Source organism: Miscanthus floridulus, chromosome 3, assembly GCF_019320115.1.
Source record: "Miscanthus floridulus cultivar M001 chromosome 3, ASM1932011v1, whole genome shotgun sequence".
Lineage (NCBI taxonomy): Eukaryota > Viridiplantae > Streptophyta > Magnoliopsida > Poales > Poaceae > Miscanthus > Miscanthus floridulus.
In genome coordinates this window covers 2,038,240-2,055,512 of record NC_089582.1, presented here as the reverse complement: position 1 = coordinate 2,055,512, position 17,273 = coordinate 2,038,240, and the positions used below count along the sequence as shown (strand labels likewise).

The 17,273-nt window shown below is 45.1% G+C and overlaps 1 long non-coding RNA gene across 1 annotated transcript; it reads left to right on the top strand.

The window, feature by feature from the left end:
* Window positions 1–14,677: 14,677 nt before the first annotated feature.
* On the top strand, window positions 14,678–16,520 carry LOC136544758 (uncharacterized). Its single transcript, XR_010780825.1, has 4 exons — window positions 14,678–15,004; window positions 15,209–15,701; window positions 15,789–15,903; window positions 16,014–16,520. It is a non-coding gene; the product is annotated as an uncharacterized lncRNA (long non-coding RNA).
* The last annotated feature ends 753 nt before the right edge of the window (window positions 16,521–17,273 follow it).

The following is a 17,273-nucleotide window of genomic DNA, read 5'->3' as shown; positions in this document are numbered from 1 at the left end:
AAGCAACGAAAGCAATATACAATAACTCAACCAAGATACTATTGTCACTATTCTGCAAAAAATAAATTGTAGCTCAAAGTAAAATAGGAAAGTACTACTATTAAAAGGCTCAAAGCCTTACAAGAGGAAAAGGTAAAGGATATTATAGCTTTATCAAAATGTGAGGATGATTTTGAAACATTGAGACAAGCTCGACTTAACTCTAACTTCCAGCTACCCTAAACTAACTCTAAGACACAACCAAAGTGAAGTGGAGAGTTCCAAAGTGGTTTGTGTCACAATGATCTAGCTAGGTGTGTGGCAATGGCACCGCCTTTTATAGGTGACGGAGCACTAAAGTGGAGGTGGAGTTGGCTAGCCCAGGAATGCGCTAACCTTTCATTGGACGCCTCACATCCTAGAGGTGGTTATGAAACTGTTTGAAGCGGTTGAGTGTGCAGTGGTGTGGGGCCGACTGGCCAGGGGGTTTAACCCCAGCCCTCTGATCCACCGCCTTTGTGATGTGGATGCTCAAGATGGCTCAACCAAGAATGTTCACTGTTAAGTTTGCTGATTTGGTTGAAATGTTTCCCCTTCAACCCTAGGTTAACTCCTTTCATTCCAACTTGGATCCAACACTTCTCATGTTCTAAATTGTTTGTTTGCATGCAGGGCGGAGTTGGATCATGTCTGAATATATTTCATAGGGTGATATATCTAATCTAGGATATGGTGATATATATATATATACTTTTTTTAGTACCTCAAATTTGCTATGCATCTAGATATAAAGTATGTGTAGATACATAGCAAATTGGGTGTACTAAAAAAGTCAAAGCGGCTTATAATTTGAAACATAGGGAATATAATTCTAATAGTTATCCTCGGTTTGGTTGGTGTCGATGTTTGACCACCGATAGCCTGCCACGGGGGTACCCAGGGCAGTATGTTCGGGCTTCAGCGTATGCAGAACTCGATGGTTAACGCAAGAGACAGTCGATTTATCCTAGTTCGGGCCCTCGATCATAGATTGAGTAATAACCCTACGTCCAGTCGGTGTTAGCCTTTGCGTTGGATTGATTGTAAAGTGTTGTGTCATACAATTGCTCTGTTGAACTCTCGATCCAAGGTGCCCTGCCCTCCTTTATATAGTCAGGAGGCCAGAATCCTAGTCGGTTTACAATGAGAGTTCCTAGTAGGATTACAGAGTAATACTACTACTAAGATTACAGGAGAAGAATCCTAATTAGACTAGGTCTTCTTCCTTCCTTGCGGGGTATCCTGTGGGTCCCGTACCGACAAGCCCCCGAGCACTTCATGGTTGAGTTCTGGAAGCCTTGTCTTGTTCCTTCAAGTCTCGTTGAGCAGGAACAAGCGTCGTCCGAGTGCTTTCTTGAGCGAAACCGTGTAGCGCTTCGTGAGATCTTTGCATGGTGTGTACTTTTTTGGAGAAAAAAGTACTCCCATTTGGATGTAGCCCCCGAGCCTCTTGCTGTTTGGCAGAAGGAGGTTGAGGGTCTTTCCTGATTCTTCGTTGAAAGGCTCCCCGACTACCTTGTTGAAAAGAGCTCTGATGCTGTGTTCGGGTTCTTTTTGTCTTGTGGCCCTGACGCCGTCTGTCTTGAAGAAACATTCTGAGTGGTGTGCACTTTTTTGGAGAAAAAAGTGCACTCACTGAGTGTAGCCCCCGAGCCTCTTGCTATTTGGAACAAAAAGTTGGAGGGTCTTGAATCTGAGTTGTTTGATAGAACTGTATACCTCTCCTCTTGTAGCCCCCGAGCATATATCCGGGTTGTTTTGTTCAGGAAGAACTCGGAAGCAGGGTTTTGGCATATTCTCTGGTAGTCTGCTGTTGTCAGATGTAGTTGTATGATGGTGGTTGAGTTTGAATTCCTTTTGTTCACGGGTTGTACTATGTCGGTATATTCTTCCGAATATGCCCGTCTTCGAGTACTGTTCCCTCTCGCCTGAGTCTTCCATTATTGAGTCCTGTCTTTTCACTGTGCCCTTTGTTAGTCTTATTTTGTTGGTACTCCTAGTCCATGTGCACCGCTCCTTTGATCTATAAATACCCTCCCGGAGTATTTGCTTTCATCCATTGAACATTCTGTTGAAATCTTTATGATCACTAACATGGTAGTTTGTGAAGTAGAGCAGCCCCCGGACGTGTTTCGTAGTTCCTGTGTATCTTGTCGTAGTTGGAGGAAGTCTTGTGATAGGGATTAGAGGTTGGCTAATCCCGCGGCAGCAATGTACCATGATGTACGTGGCGGTAGTTGGAGGAAGTCTTGTGATGTGGACTTCGTTCCTTCATCTGGTAGTTCTGGGTTGATCCTCGTCGCCTATCTTGAGACTATCCGGTGCAGATCAACACCATATCCAGCATCACATCGGTCTTGGGTAGACAGATGCCTGCCGGCCTTCTCTGCTCCATGTTGTCCTGCCGTGCTGCTGATTTCCGCCTTGGATGCACTGCGTCCATCCATTGAAGAAAACAATGTAGCCGATGGCGGTTTATCCTTCCGAGTAGCAATTTGGGACACATAGTCGTTCCAGAGCCCAGCCGTGTCCGTGTTCTTCTTTGCTACTTTGCTTTTCATGGTACCGAGCACGTTGGGTCTTGTAAGATTTGTAATCTTCTATTTTTGAAGTAGCTTGTAATGGAAAGAATCTTTGTCTTCTGAGTTGTTATTTACTTTTCTGCTGTAGTTCCGGTTGCTCATGATATTCCCAAGTTCTTTTCGTAAGAACCAAGTTCTTATGTTCCTTTTGAAGTTGCCTTTCTTTTTTTCTTTGTTGACGGGTTGTTGTTGCAGTTATCTGATAACTCCGTAGTATTGCTGGATGGATAAGTCTGAAATCTGCCCGTTGAATTATACCGTTGTATGGATTTGTGCCCTCCGTCATTTTAGCTGTGTCGGTAAATGGACCGTTGCCTTCTCACACTGTGCTTTAACGGGCCTGGTGGGCCGTTTTTAACGCTGTAAAATCTATTTAAAGACCCTTCGTCTTCTTTTTCTCTACTGCCTTTCTCTTGCCTTCAAACCCTAGCCCTCAGTCATCCGCCGTCGCCATTGCCGCCACTGTCTTTAGCGCCGCCATCTAGGCTTTCTTTTCCCCTAATTGCTTTTTGCCTCCGTTAGTTCATGGGTAAGAAGAAAACCACAAGTAAGTCCCAGTCTTCTTTCGTGGATGAGGAGACATCACTCTCCGTGATCGAGAATCAGGAGTTTGTTGCCATGAGGGCCGCCCAGAAGTCTTGGCCGACTCCGACCACCACCGAAGAGTAGCTCCACGAGCTTGTCAGTGACGGCTTGATCTAGAGCAAGGCTTTTGCTGAATGGAGAGTTCTAGGCGAGCATCGGGTCCCTGCTCCAAGTCCTGGTGAGATCGTTCTTTTTGCCTCTTTCATTCACGCTGGACTTTGCCTTCCCGCTTCTGCTTTTCTTCATCAATTTCTCAGCTATTTTGGGATTTGCTTGAACCATCTTGCTCCTAATGCAGTTCTTCACCTTTCTGTCTTTGTTCATCTTTGTGAAGCTTTCCTTGGAATTCCCCCTTCTCTTTCTCTGTTTTATTACTTCTTTCGCCTGAAACCCCAACCCCGCCGTGAAGAAACCAGTGTTCTTGGTGGTTGTGGGATTCAATTTCGCCAGGGTCTTAAGAGCAAGTTCTTTGACTATGACCTGGTTGATTCTATAAGAGATTGGCGTGCCGACTGGTTTTATGCCGCCAATCTGATCCCTTCCCTTGCTATCCACTCTGGATCTGGTCCCATGGTTAATGACTGATGGGATAAGAACCCGGTGTCGCCCGCTGAGGTCCAGGCAATCCAGCCATTCCTTGATAGGATTAGTATATTGAAACAACAGGGTTTAACCGGTTTCGGTATTGTCTCGAGTTTTCTTCATCGTCGAGTTTAGCCTTTGAAGGAGCGAGAGCACCTTGGCTTCGAGTACTCTGGGGCTGAGGATCCTTCACGCATGGTCCTAGCTCTTGAGCTGACCAATGAGGAGGTACTCGAGCGTCTCCAGAAGATGCTGAAAGGAGCAAGCGTTGTCCCGCTTACTGTCTCTGAGTTCTCTGCCAACAACCCGCCTCCAGCTGTAAGTTGTTTATCTCTTTGTTTGGGTACTTTATGTATTCTTACTATATCCATTTTTGTTTAACTTTTCCCTGTCTTGTTGTTTTATTCTTTTTCGTAGGAGTTTGGGCGCAACTTTGTTGACCCGATCCCTCTTGATGCTCTCCCTGCCGTGGCGAAAACTGGGGAGAAACTTGTTGGAGCTTCCGCAACTAGTAAGTTCCCAATCTCCACAACGCTTCCTGGAGTTTCTTTCGGATTTGTTGATGTATATGAAAAATATGTTCCTCGTCTAGTCCCCCGTGGTCCTCGTAGTGTCCCGAAGAGGGGGCGAACAGATGGGTCTTCATCTGGCCTGCCTACTTCCAAGAAGTCTCGCAAGCCAAGTACTCTTCCAGGTACTCCAGTTGTAGCTAGCATGCTCTTAGGTGAGCATATTTAATACTCTCTGTCCCTTTGTTTTCTTGTTTTTATCTTGAACCGAGTACTTTTATTCTTTTTTCAGCGGGTGCTCTGGTGGCCTTGGTTGAGACCGAGGGGGAAGAGGATGATGAAGTACCCCTCATCATGCGGCGGTGAGTTGTTTTCATATTCCCCTTCCATTGAATTTCTCTTCTTTATCTTGACTTTTAGTCTTGATCTTTTTGAAGTAACCGGACGTCGGGTACGAGTTCTTCTGAGGCTCCCGCGCTAGCTTCTTCTGAAGCTCCGGTGTTGAGTTCTTTGGTAGCCTTAGTACTGAGCTCTTCCGCACCTCTGGTGCTGAGTTTTTCCGTAGCTCCAGCCCTGGCTTCTTCTGGGGCTCCGGTACCAGCTATACCGCTCCTGTCGCCAAGTGGCGGGGACGTTTTTGCCACCGTGGTTCCCCTGCGAGGTCTTCTTTTGGCTTTGCGAGGAAGAAGGTGGCTGGGTGAGTAGATTCTAGCTTCATCTTTTTGCTTCTGTTCTCCTTTTTGTTGGTTCTCATCGGCGATTTCTTTTATCAATTTTCAGTCCTTCGTCTTCTCCCGCTTCTTTGTCGACTTCTTCTTAGCCCTCCATCGTGCCACCGAGTACCGAGCCTCAGGACTCGCAGCGTACTGTTGGTGAAGTGGCTGTAGGGGCTACGAAGCTTTCTGGCGATGGTGCCGCTGCAGACTTGGCCGCCCCGGAGGTGACCGTGGCCATTGCGTCGGGTCCTTCTGAGGGATTGGCCTCGGCTTCCCGGGAGGTCTCTCTGGTCGTTCCTTCTTCGCCTCGGCCAGCCTCTCCTTCTCCTTCTCTTGCCTCCGGTAGTCCTCCTTTTGCCGATGATGTGGTGCAGCAGTTCGATGCCACTTATCGGCTATCGGAATTAACTGCTGCCTGGGGAAACTTGTCGTCCCTTGCAACTTCTTTTGGAGAAAAGCTCTAGGTAAGCTTTTTCATCGTTCCTTCTTTGGATGTTCGCTTTTCTTTGGTCCTTTTTCTTTGTTTTTCTTTGTTATCTTTTTGCTCAGTCCTTCTCTCATGATCATACCGGCTTCTTCTCGTCCGAAAATGAGAAAAAGTTGTCTTCAGAAGTGAGCACCCTGAAAGCTGATCTTGATCTCCTCCGGGCCGAGCTGGAGGCTGAGCATCAAACGCAATAGGATGAAGAAAAATCTCTTCATGCCCGGGCTATTGAAATCTAGAAGCAGAGGGATGCCGCTCTTCAGGAGGCTCGAAAGAACTCGGAGGCCGTGAAGGACTTGGAGTCCGTGAAGAAGGAGTGCAACAGTATTGAGGGTTATTTTTGTTTCTTTTTGTATTCAAACTTTCCTTTCTGCTGACTTGTTGTCTGCTGCTTCGTCTAGCTCTTCGGGTTGAGAAATAAAACTCTCGGAGGGCGTTGAAGAAATGAAGACTCTTGTTCGTACAAGTCATAACAAGGCTGAGGAGGTAATTACTCATGCTGAAGAGGAACTTGTGCTTGCTAAGTTGATTAGGCATGGAGCTGATAGAGATCTTGTGCAGGCTCAGAAAACCATTGAAGACTTGTCTGGTAGGTTGGTGACGGCTACTGAGAACTAGAAGGCTTTATGGAAATCCTTTCGTTCAGTAGCCGACGTTCTTCGAACGCCAGCAGATGACGGGCAATCTTGGGCTTAGTTGATTCCTCGAATTCTGACTTGTTGGCAGTTTGTGAAGAGGTGCGCTCAACTGTGTACCAAGAATGTTCTGGCCCAAGTCCGGGTTCTTGCTCCAGCGGCTCCTTTGTCCAAGATAGCAGAGGAAACTAATAGTCAAGAATACATCGATGCTGTTGAGAGGATGGAGCCTGAAGTTGAAGACTTAGCTAGTAGGATAGTAGATAATCTTAATATCGTTCTCCCTTCTCCTGATGATGAGGCTTGATGTATTTGACTTTTATGCCCGTGCCTTGTAATATGACATTATACTTCTTTTTTGAATGAAGGTCTTTTTGTTGATGTCTTCTTTGCCTGAATGCCCTGCCTATTCCTCGGACGATTTGTCGAGTACTTTTCTGTTTAAGTAAACAACTCATGTTGATGACCTTTCTTGATCTGTCGAGTGCTTGTCTGGCCTTCTCTTGTGCCCTGTAAACAACTCGTTATATGTAGATCTTTGTGTTGACGACCTTTCTTGATCCGTCGAGTTGTAAACAACTCGTTATATGTAGATCTTTGTGTTCTTGGGTATCTCCAGTGTAGCCCCCAAGCCTCTTGCTATTTTGTACAAGTAGCTAGAGGGTCTTGCTTTTGATATTGCTCTGGTCTATGTCCAGGCTTAGTTTCAGTCGTTTTGATTTTATTTCGGGTTCTAGCTTGTTAGCTACCCTCATCGGCGGGCTCAAGTGTCTTTTCAACTATTTTGCTCTCGGCCGGGATGCTCAGGCGTATTTTTAGTCATTTTGCATTTTATTTCGGGTGTTAGCTTGTTAGCTACCCTCATCGGCGGGCTCAAGTGTCTTTTCGACTATTTTGCTCTTGGCCGGGATGCTTAGGCGTCTTTTCAGCCATTTTGCATTTTATTTTGGGTGTTAGCTTGTTAGCTACCCTCATCGGTGGGCTCAAGCATCTTTTCAGCTGCTCTCCGCCAGGATGCTCAGGCGTCTTTTCAGCTATTTTGCATTTTATTTTGGGTGTTAGCTTGTTAGCTACCCTCATCAGCGGGCTCAAGCGTCTTTTCAGCTATTTTGCTCTCGGCCGGGATGCTCAGGCGTCTTTTAAGCCATTTTGCATTTTATTTCAGGTGTTAGCTTGTTAGCTACCCTCATCGGTGGGCTCAAGCGTCTTTTCAGCTATTTTGCTCTCGATCGGGATGCTCAGGCGTCTTTTCAGCCATTTTGCATTTAAGAGACAACTCTGATAGAGCCATGAGATATATGTTTGTCGAGAAATAATCATCTTTATTGATCATGAATATTGATGTGTTACAATGGTACACTGTGGTATCTTTGTTGATCATGAACGTTGATCTCTTGTGTCTTGTATACATATTCTCCCTTGAGTTGTTTTTATGCGTAGAATCTTCGTAGCTGACTGATGTGCCATGTATTGTTGACTTCTTTTCCATCTTCAGTTATGAGCTTGTATGTGCCTGGTCCGATGACTTTTGCGACGATAAAAGGACCTTCCCATGGACTGAGTAGTTTGTGGCGTCCGTCGGTTTTTTGTATCCTTCTTAGTGCTAGGTCTCCGATTTGTAACGATCAAGACTGTGTATTCTTGTTGTAGTGGCATCTTAGTCCTTAGAGGTATTTCGCTGATTGTAGGGTAGCGTTTACTCTGACTTCTTCTATGCTGTCGAGTTCTAATCTTCAGGTGTGTTCTGCTTCTCCTTCGTCGTATTGTTCTATCCTTGGTGACATCCAGATCAGGTCTGCAGGTAGTACGGCTTCTGATCCGTATACCAGGAAGAAAGGTGAGTATCCGGTGGCTCTGCTTATTTGAGTCCGTAGTCCCCATACAACTTTGGGTAATTCTTTGATCCATTTTGACCCATAGTCTACTAGTTCTTCATACAATCTTGGTTTTAATCCGGCTAGTATGAGTCCATTAGCCCTTTCTACTTGTCCGTTGGCTTCTGGATGTGCGACTGATGCGTAATCTATACTGAAGCCACAATCCTGTGCCCAACTTTTGAATTCTATAGCTGTGAAGGGAGAACCCAAATCTGTGATGATTCGATTGGGCATGCCGAAGCGGTGCATAATATCTTGGATGAACTCGACCGCTTTGGCTGCGCTGTATTTTGCGAGTGGTTTGTATTCGATCCACTTGGTGAACTTGTTGATTGCTACAAAGATGTACTTGAAACCGCCCTTTGCTTTCTTGAGAGGTCCCACTTGATCCAGCCCCCAGCAGGAGAAAGGCCAAGCGGGTGGAATGCATATGAGGTTGTGGGCTGGCACATGAGCTTGTCTTGCGAACATCTGACAACTTTTGCATCTTTTGATGAGTTCTTCTATGTCTTTCAAAGCGGTTGGCCAGTAGAAACTAGTGCGGAATGCTTTGCCAACTAGTGTTCTTGAAGTGGCGTGATTTTCGCAGCAGCCTGAGTGTATTTCGTCTAGGATTTGTTTGCTTTCTTCAAACGAGACGCATTTTAGGAGTACTCCTGATGATGCGGCTCTTCTGTATAGCTTGTCTCCTACTAGGATGTAATTCTTGCTTCTGCGGATGACTTGTTTGGCTTGCTATTTTTCTACTGGCAACTTATTCTCTTTGATGTAATCAATAAAAACCTGTGTCCATGATGTGTTGATCACCAGAATCCGGTTGCCTTTGGCTGTGAGTTCTGTGGTTGTCTCACTGGGTTGTTTGATAGAAGGAGCTGATAACTCCTCTATGAATACGCCGGGTGGGACCTCTGCTCTGTCGGATCCAAGCTTGGCAAGAACATCTGCTGCAATGTTGGAATCCCGCAGGACATGTAGAATTTCTAGTCCTTGGAAGTGTTTTTCGAGTTTTCAGATTTCAGCACAGTAAGCACCCATGTTTTCTTTGGTGCAATCCCAATCTTTATTGACTTGGTTGATTACTACTGCCGAATCGCCGTATATGAGTAGTCGCTTGATTCTGAGTGTAATAGCCACTCTTAGCCCGTGTATGAGAGCTTCATATTCTACTTCGTTGTTGGTGGCTTGACATAATATCTGAAGGACATACTTTAGTTGTCTTCCATCTAGAGAAATTAGGAGGACGCCTGCACCCGCTCCGCCTAGCTTAAGTGATCCATCAAAGTACATCTTCCAATGATCAAGGATGGCGCTTGATATGGGTTATTGAATTTCTGTCCATTCGGCAACAAAATCAGCAAGGGCTTGAGATTTAATTGCTTTCCGCAGGGTGAAATCAACGTTGAGAGCACAGAGTTCAACCGCCCACTTGGATATGCGTCCTATTGCATCTTTGTTGCGTAAGATGTCTCCTAGTGGGAAATCTGTCACCACGGTAATCTTGTGGCTTTCAAAATAGTGACGAAGCTTGCGTGAAGTGATCAGTAAGGCGTAGAGTAGTTTTTGCACATGCGGATACCGGATTTTTGATTCTGATAGCACTTTGCTGATATAGTATACTGGGTATTGTACTTTATACACGTGCTCTTCTTCTTCTCTTTCCACTACTATTGCCGTGCTGACTATATTAGTAGTTGCTGCAATGTATAGCATCATTTCTTCGTCTTTCTTTGGAGGTGTGAGGACTGGTGAGGAGGTGAGGTATGCCTTAAGTTTCTTGAAAGCTTCATTGGCTTCTTTCGTCCACTCAAACTTGTCTGTCTTCTTTAGTAGTTTAAAGAAAGGCAACCCTTTTTCACCGAGTCTTGATATGAAACGGTTGAGTGCCGCCATGCAGCCTGTTAGTTTTTGTACTTCTTTGATGTTTCGAGGAGGGCCCATCTCTGTTATTGCTCGAATTTGCTTGGTGCTTGCTTCGATTCCGCGATGACTGACCAAGAATCCGAGTAGTTGTCCTGAGGGAACTCCAAATACACACTTGTTTGGGTTTAATTTTCACCTCCACCTCTTTAGATTCTCGAAGGTTTGTTTTAAGTCTTCAATCAATGTATCCGGGTTCTTTGTTTTTACAACCACGTCGTCCACGTATGCTTCTACGTTTTCGCCGATCTGATCACCGAGGCATGTTTGGATGGCTCTTTGGTAAGTGGCTCCAGTATTCTTAAGTCCAAATGACATTGTCCTATAGCAGTAGGCGCCGAACGAAGTGATGAAAGATGTCTTGCTTTAGTCCTGTTCTTTTAATGCGATCTGGTGATACCCGGAATAGCAATCAAGAAAAGATAATAGGGCAGATCCTGCTGTTGAATCAACTATCTGATCAATGCGTGGTAGCCTGAACGGATCTTTTGGGCAGTGTTTGTTGAGATCTGTGTAGTCAACACACATGCGCCACTCGTCTGTGTTCTTTTTCTGTACCAGAACTGGGTTTGCTAGCCAATCCGGATGGAGAATTTCCCTAATGAATCCAGCTACCATTAGTTTTGTAATTTCCTTTTTAATTGCTGCCTTCTTGTCGGGAGAGAATTGTCGTAGTCGTTGCTTTACAGGCTTGGAGCCTTCATTGATATCAATTCCGTGCTCAGCCAACTCTCTTGGGACCCCTGGCATGTCGGCCGGCTTCCAAGCGAAGATATCCTTGTTGTCCCAAAGAAAGTTGGTGAGCGCGAGTTCCTATTTTGCCGATAGGTGGGCACTGATGGTTGCTATTTTTGTGGGATCACCGGTGCCTAGGTCGATTTGCTTCACATTGGCTTCTTTTGGTGGTGCTAGGATGCTTGGTCTCTTAGCCGGTATCTCTAGTTCTTCTTGGCTTGTTTCTACGGCGATAGTGGCTATTTCTTTTCTTCCATCGTTTGCCTGTGCCTTTGCTGCAATTTGGATCGCCTATACGTCATAGTCAAATGCGCGCTTTAAGTCGCTCCGAAGAGAAAGAACCCCGTTAGGCCCTGGCATCTTGAGCAACAGGTATGGATAATGCGGTATTGCCATGAATTTTGCTAGTGCCGGGTGCCCAAGAATTGCATGATATGAGGAATCGAAATCTGCGACTTCAAATTTGATGAACTCTGTGCGGTAGTTCGAGGGAGTCCCAAAGGTAACTGGTATAGTGATTTGTCCAAGTGGCATTGCTGCCTTGCCGGGTACTATGCCATAAAAAGGTGTGCTTGTTGGTGTGATCATCCCGGCGAGTTATAGTCCCATCTTCCTTAGAGTTTCTGAAAAGATGATGTTGAGTCCTGCTCCTCCGTCAATTAGTACTTTTGTGACCGTCATGCCGGCAATGGTTGGATCTAGAACCAATGGGTAATGGCCTGTGTTTCCTACGCTGGTCCACTGGTCTTCTCTTGAGAATTGGATTGGGTATTCTGACCAGTTGAGATACCTTGGTGTAGCGGGTTCTGCGGCCATAATTGTTCGTAGCGCGAGCTTTTCTTGATGTTTGCTTCTGGAGTCTAGAATTCCGGCAAAGATTACTGCTACTGTCCCTCTAGATTTTTGGAATCCCTTGTCATCATGGTTGTCTCCTTCTTTTTTCTGATTGTCTTCTTTATTGTTTGCCTTGCTATCTTTTCTAGTGTACCTTTCGTTGAAGGTGTAGCAATTTCCGATGGTGTGCCTCCTGTTGGGGTGCAAAGGGCAACGCATGTTCTCGATGTCGTCATATCTTCTGGGCTTGGTAAATTTCTTTGATTTGTCAGCCATTGCCACCGTGTTGTCTGGACCTCGCTTTCTCTCCTGATGTCTGTTGTTTCGAGGATTTTGCCTGTCCGGGTTGTCTCTGTTGTTCCTTTCTGGGAATCTTTCTTTCGTTTTTTCTTCTGCAGTAATCATCTTTTCTACTGTTCTTCTGAATTCTTCGTTATTTCTTGGGTTTTCTTTGCAGAAGTCTTGGAATTGCCACCTAGCCACGATTCCGTGAGAGAAAGCTTCGATTACTTCTCGTTGTGTGATGTCATGTACTTGAGCTCGTAGTTCGCCAAATCGTCGATAGTAATTTTTGAGACTTTCACCTCCTTTCTGCTTGAGTCCTTTTAATTCCGCGTGGGTGATTGGATGTGTAATAATTCCCGCAAAATTTTCACAGAAAGCTCTTTGTAAGTCTTCCCAATTTCTGATTGATCCGGGATTTAATTTGTCAAACCATTGAAGCGGCATGGTTTCTAGGGCCATGGGGAAGAACAAGGTTTTGATGTCATCATCTCCTCTGGCTAATTCAATCGATTGTGAGTAAATCCTAAGCCATTGCTTTGGTTTGGTCTTGCCGTCGTATTTGGAGTGGTTGGATGACTTGAACTTGTGAGGTAGTCGAATCAATGCGAGTCTATTTGCAAAACAGGGAAATCTATCGTGTGTTCTGGCTTCTGTATATTCTGATTCTGCGCCCCCTTTTTGCCAACTGTCATCTTGGTAAGAGTAGTTTTGTGTGGCCGTCCGAGTAGGTGCTCTGCTTCTGTCCTTTCTTGGTTGCTCGACTCGGTTATTTTGACTGTGATTTCTTTGGCTTCCTCCGTTGTGACTTCCACTCGGTCCTAGTCTATCGAAAGCATACTTCCTTTGATTTTGATCTTCCTGTTCATGAGATGTTGCCTTTCCATCGTTCGTTTTAAAGACTGTTGATCGGAGGAAATCTTGGAGCTGTTCTTGTTTCTCATTGGGATGTGAGGTCGCCCTGAGTTCTTCTAGTGCTTCCCGGATCTTATCGTAGGGAGTATTTGCTGCTCGTCCTTCTTTGATTTCTCGTTCTGATTTTCTTCTATTGTACTCGGCTAGGTCTGATTCATATTTGATCCATGTGTCTTTCCGCTGTTTCGCACGGCGTTGTCGTCCTTGTTTCAATTTGTTCTTTCTTTCTCTTGCTTGCCTCTGGCTCTCAGTCTCACCATCGTATCCCTGGATAAATGGTGATATATTGGACTCGGATTCATCTGAAGATCTTACGTCGGGTGCTTCTGGGGGGATCAATGGTGGTCGAGGACGACGAATCATGAGTACTTCTCTAGCGTGAGTTGTTCTATCATCGTCGTTGATTTCCGTAGTGGCAGAGCTGTTGATGACTTCAGTAGAGGTCTCAAAGTCATAGATGGAATCTCCTTCTTGGTAGGGTAGAATTGTTGTTGTCATATCATTGACTAGTTGGGCGTCATCATCCTTAGGAACCGTTTCTGGCCAGTGAATGATGCAGTCTTGAGATGTTATGGTTAAAACGAGACCTTCCTGGGCTCCCTTTAGTGGCATTCTAAGCATGGGATAAGTGGATCCTTCGTGCCATGCCTGATAGGATGTTGCCATGTTGTGGAGTCCGAACGGAAAAAGACCTGACTTCTTTGAAGTATTCTCGGTGTATTCCGAGTAGTATTCTTGATAGGTTGACGTCATGTCCCGGAGCTTTGTCAGAAAAGAACTTGGTTTTCCGAAAGAACTCGGATAAGGCTTCGTTTCGGAAGCGGAACTTGAGTTTGAGTCGGATGCATGAACTTGCGAGAACTGAGTCGGATTGAGCTGTGTGAATCTTCCGGCAAGCTGATCTGTCGTTATCGTCGAAATAGGATGGTCCTGATGATGATCTGGATCTTCAAGGAGACGGCCTTGGAGCTTGCCATCGTCGCCTGCCTTGCAGATCCATGAACCGAAGATGAAGGTTGACCCCTTTGAGAAGATCATGTTATCGAGGTCCATCAAGCTCTCGGATGCAAAGTCGTCGAAAGCCCCTACCTGGCGCGCCAGCTGTCGATGTTTGACCATCGATAGCCTGCCACGAGGGTACTCGGGGCAGTATGTTCGGGCTTCAGCGTATGCAGAACTCGATGGTTAACGCAAGAGACAGCCGATTTATCCTGGTTCGGGCCCTCGATCATAGATCGAGTAATAACCCTACGTCCAGTCGGTGTTAGCCTTTGCGTTGAATTGATTGTAAAGTGTTGTGTCGTACAATTGCTCTGTTGAACTCTCGATCCAAGGTGCCCTGCCCTCCTTTATATAGTCAGGAGGACAGAATCCTAGTCGGTTTACAATGAGAGTTCCTAGTAGGATTACAGAGTAATACTACTACTAAGATTATAGGAGAAGAATCCTAATTAGACTAGGTCTTCTTCCTTCCTTGCGGGGTATCCTGTGGGTCCCGTACTGATAGTTGGAGAGTGTCTACTGTCTAGTAGTTGATCAAACGTAAACATAATTAAGCTCCATCTGACCTGCTTTAGATAAAGAAAATAAATTTGTTGGCCTAGCTGAGGCGTCAAGCGTGCATACATACTGTATTTATCGTCCACCATTGATCATTTCAAGTAAGAGGTAGTATAAAACCATTCCTAACGTATATAAATAGATCAGAGCGCCTAACAAACAAACAAACACACACACACACATATATATACACACACACATATATATATATATATATATATATATATATATATATATATATATATATATATATATATATATATACACACTACATCCTAAAACTAAAAAGAATAAAGCGTTGATATTTTTTGGTGCTTACATTCCAACGTGGTCCATCGTCCTGCCTGCTGTGTTCTCGTATCCTCGCTCCGACGCGTGGTGGTCCCTTACGATATTTAAAAGGAAAGAGCTAAAACGAAACCGCTGCTCTGATTCAGCCTCAAACCTCGCTCCCGTGATTTGAAAATGAAGGATAGCTCCCGTGATTCATCTGCACCGCTACGCATCCACCGCGCGCCGCCGCCGCACGCTCCGTCTCCCTCTGTTAAATCAACGCCGTCTCCTGGATCGGCGTCGTGGCCGCCTCCGTCGGCTGGATCTGCATGGGGCGGCTAGATCGACGCCGTCTTCCGGATCAACGCCGTGGCTGCCCTCGCGTGGACGCGCCGCCCCTTCATCTCCCCCAACTGGATTAGTGTTGAGGTGGTCGGATCGACTCCATCATCAGCCGGATCGATGCCGTGGCTGCCCTCTCGACGCGTCACCACATTCGCGTACGTGATCATCTTCTGGCTCCCTCTCCCTCTTATGCATTCCGGAGACCAGGGCCACAAGTCCATGAATGGCGGCGGCGGCCATGGCTGATCTATAGGGCTCCGGTTGCGGCTGCAACCATGGCGAGCGCACACCGCCAAGCCGTCCCTCCCCCGTTCCTCATGCGCCAGTGTGCTCAACTCACAGTCACTATTTCCGTGCAGGTAAGCCCTTCAATGAAATGCCCCTTAAAGTCTGCGTTGTAAGATCCGAGCCATGCCGTACGTCGTGCTCGCCGCCTGCATCGAAAGTTGCCTGCTTGGGAACTCGTCCCGCCTCTCTTACAGCCGGATCCTGTCCCTCCGACTTCCTCCCGCCAAGCGGGTGCGTCCACTATGGCGTGCGGCCACAAGACGGAAACGTCCCTGTTCTGAAATGGCGAACCATGCTTTTCTTCCATGCTTTTCTGTCCTGTTCTGAAATAACGAACCATGCTTTTCTGTTCTCTTTTGAAATAGCGAAACTTATATAGGCTTCAAATACAGTGAACTTAATCCCTTTTTCTCTGGTGAATTTAGTGGGGGCGGATTGGATCTATCTTCCTTTCATAAAGCTAGGAAGTTGGCAGTTGCTCATGACCATGTGCCAGTTAACTATGACGGCAAACAAATGAATGAGGATTTGAACAATGTGAACAAAGACACTATTGAAAGCAAGGTAAATCAAAACAAATTGCTCAAGATATATAGGTGACCCTCCAAAACCTTACCTTTCATATCAATTTACTCGTTATAATTGGTCAAGGGCAAAGTTAAGGAAGAAGATGCTCAGGTACCCTTGATGAATGGGAGAAGAGGAAAGCCACTGGTTCCGAGATGAGGAGTTGGCAAGGCAACTGCAGGAACACCTAGATATGCATGTTAGTCTGATTCTCTGTTGTGGTGATGCATAACTTTCCAGATTATTTTACAACACCAATGCCAGAATGTTGAATTCAGTGTCAATATAATGTTTTTCATGGTGGGGCAGATGTTTTCAGTGGTGGGGCGGAGAGTTCAGATGCTGAACGTTATGGATGAGCATGTTCGCCTTCAGAGGCCCAGATAAAGCAGGTGGTGGTAGAAGAGATTTTCGACGCCGGGGCCAAGGCAGGGGAAGTGTCCGAGGGCGAGGAATGGGCGGAGGAAGATTTTAGTCAGCGACACAGTTGTAGGTTTATAGGTTTGTTGTGTGTTGTGTGTTGTGTGTAGTCCACTGGGTGTAGGGGTAAAAGTGGTACGACGGTGACCTTCTCAAATCATGTTCACATTTTCTCTAGCCTAATGGTGACCTTAGAATATTATATTTATTATAAATAAGAGCTACCAATTTATTTCTATTAAGAAGTTTGTCTAGCGTTCATGTTCTACAACTAATGGTGGTCTAGAATAATGGTCAACTCACATGGATCAATATGGTGAGCGTAAATGTTATTTCATGGTCTTCTATACTTTTCGATTTATAATTTATATAATGCTACTATTTTACTTTCTGATTTCATCCAGCCTCCGTAGTGGTCCATGTTGGACTGTTGGAGTAAACAAATCCATTTAAATTCCAAGTGGGCCTTGATTTGTTTTTTTTTTAAACAGGTAATAAAAAGATTATCTAAAGCAGCTAAGAAAGCAGCTAAGCACCTCAGTATATCCTATCTGGGATTGGGTAGGGTAGGAAGAAAAAAAAACGCCATAGATTGACAAACAGGTTACCAAGTTTACACTGATTTTGTATTCTAGCTGTTTGCTTCATCTCTATCATCTAACCCTACTGTTTTTGTATGGAAATATCAAATCCTATGTGTCAGTCTCTTGTATATGTTTTTCATTGAGTTGATTGTTACCCAAATCCATCACTAAATTTAGCTCATTGGTGTGAATTGGTATGGTTGGTTGGACTGGGCTCTTGCATGCTTGGGAACAAAGTCTCTGACTATATGGATGATTAATTGCTAGCTGTTTGAGGAATCAGTTTTCCTGTCCCAGTTTTACTTGTTCGTTATTTTAGGAACTCTCATGCCCTTATCTGATTCTTCTCTATTTAGAGCAAATGGCTGACATTAATGTGTCTCAATTGCAGTTAAGCTAGCTGACATATCTAATTTTGATACAATGCTTTGGAAATTAATTAAGGACCTCAATGTCACCGATTTGTAAGTATTTATGAATTGGCTATCTAATTAAGTACATCGGTCACACTTCGGCTTGATTTATTTTTTCCATATATATTTTCCATGAGTAATGGTTATATGTT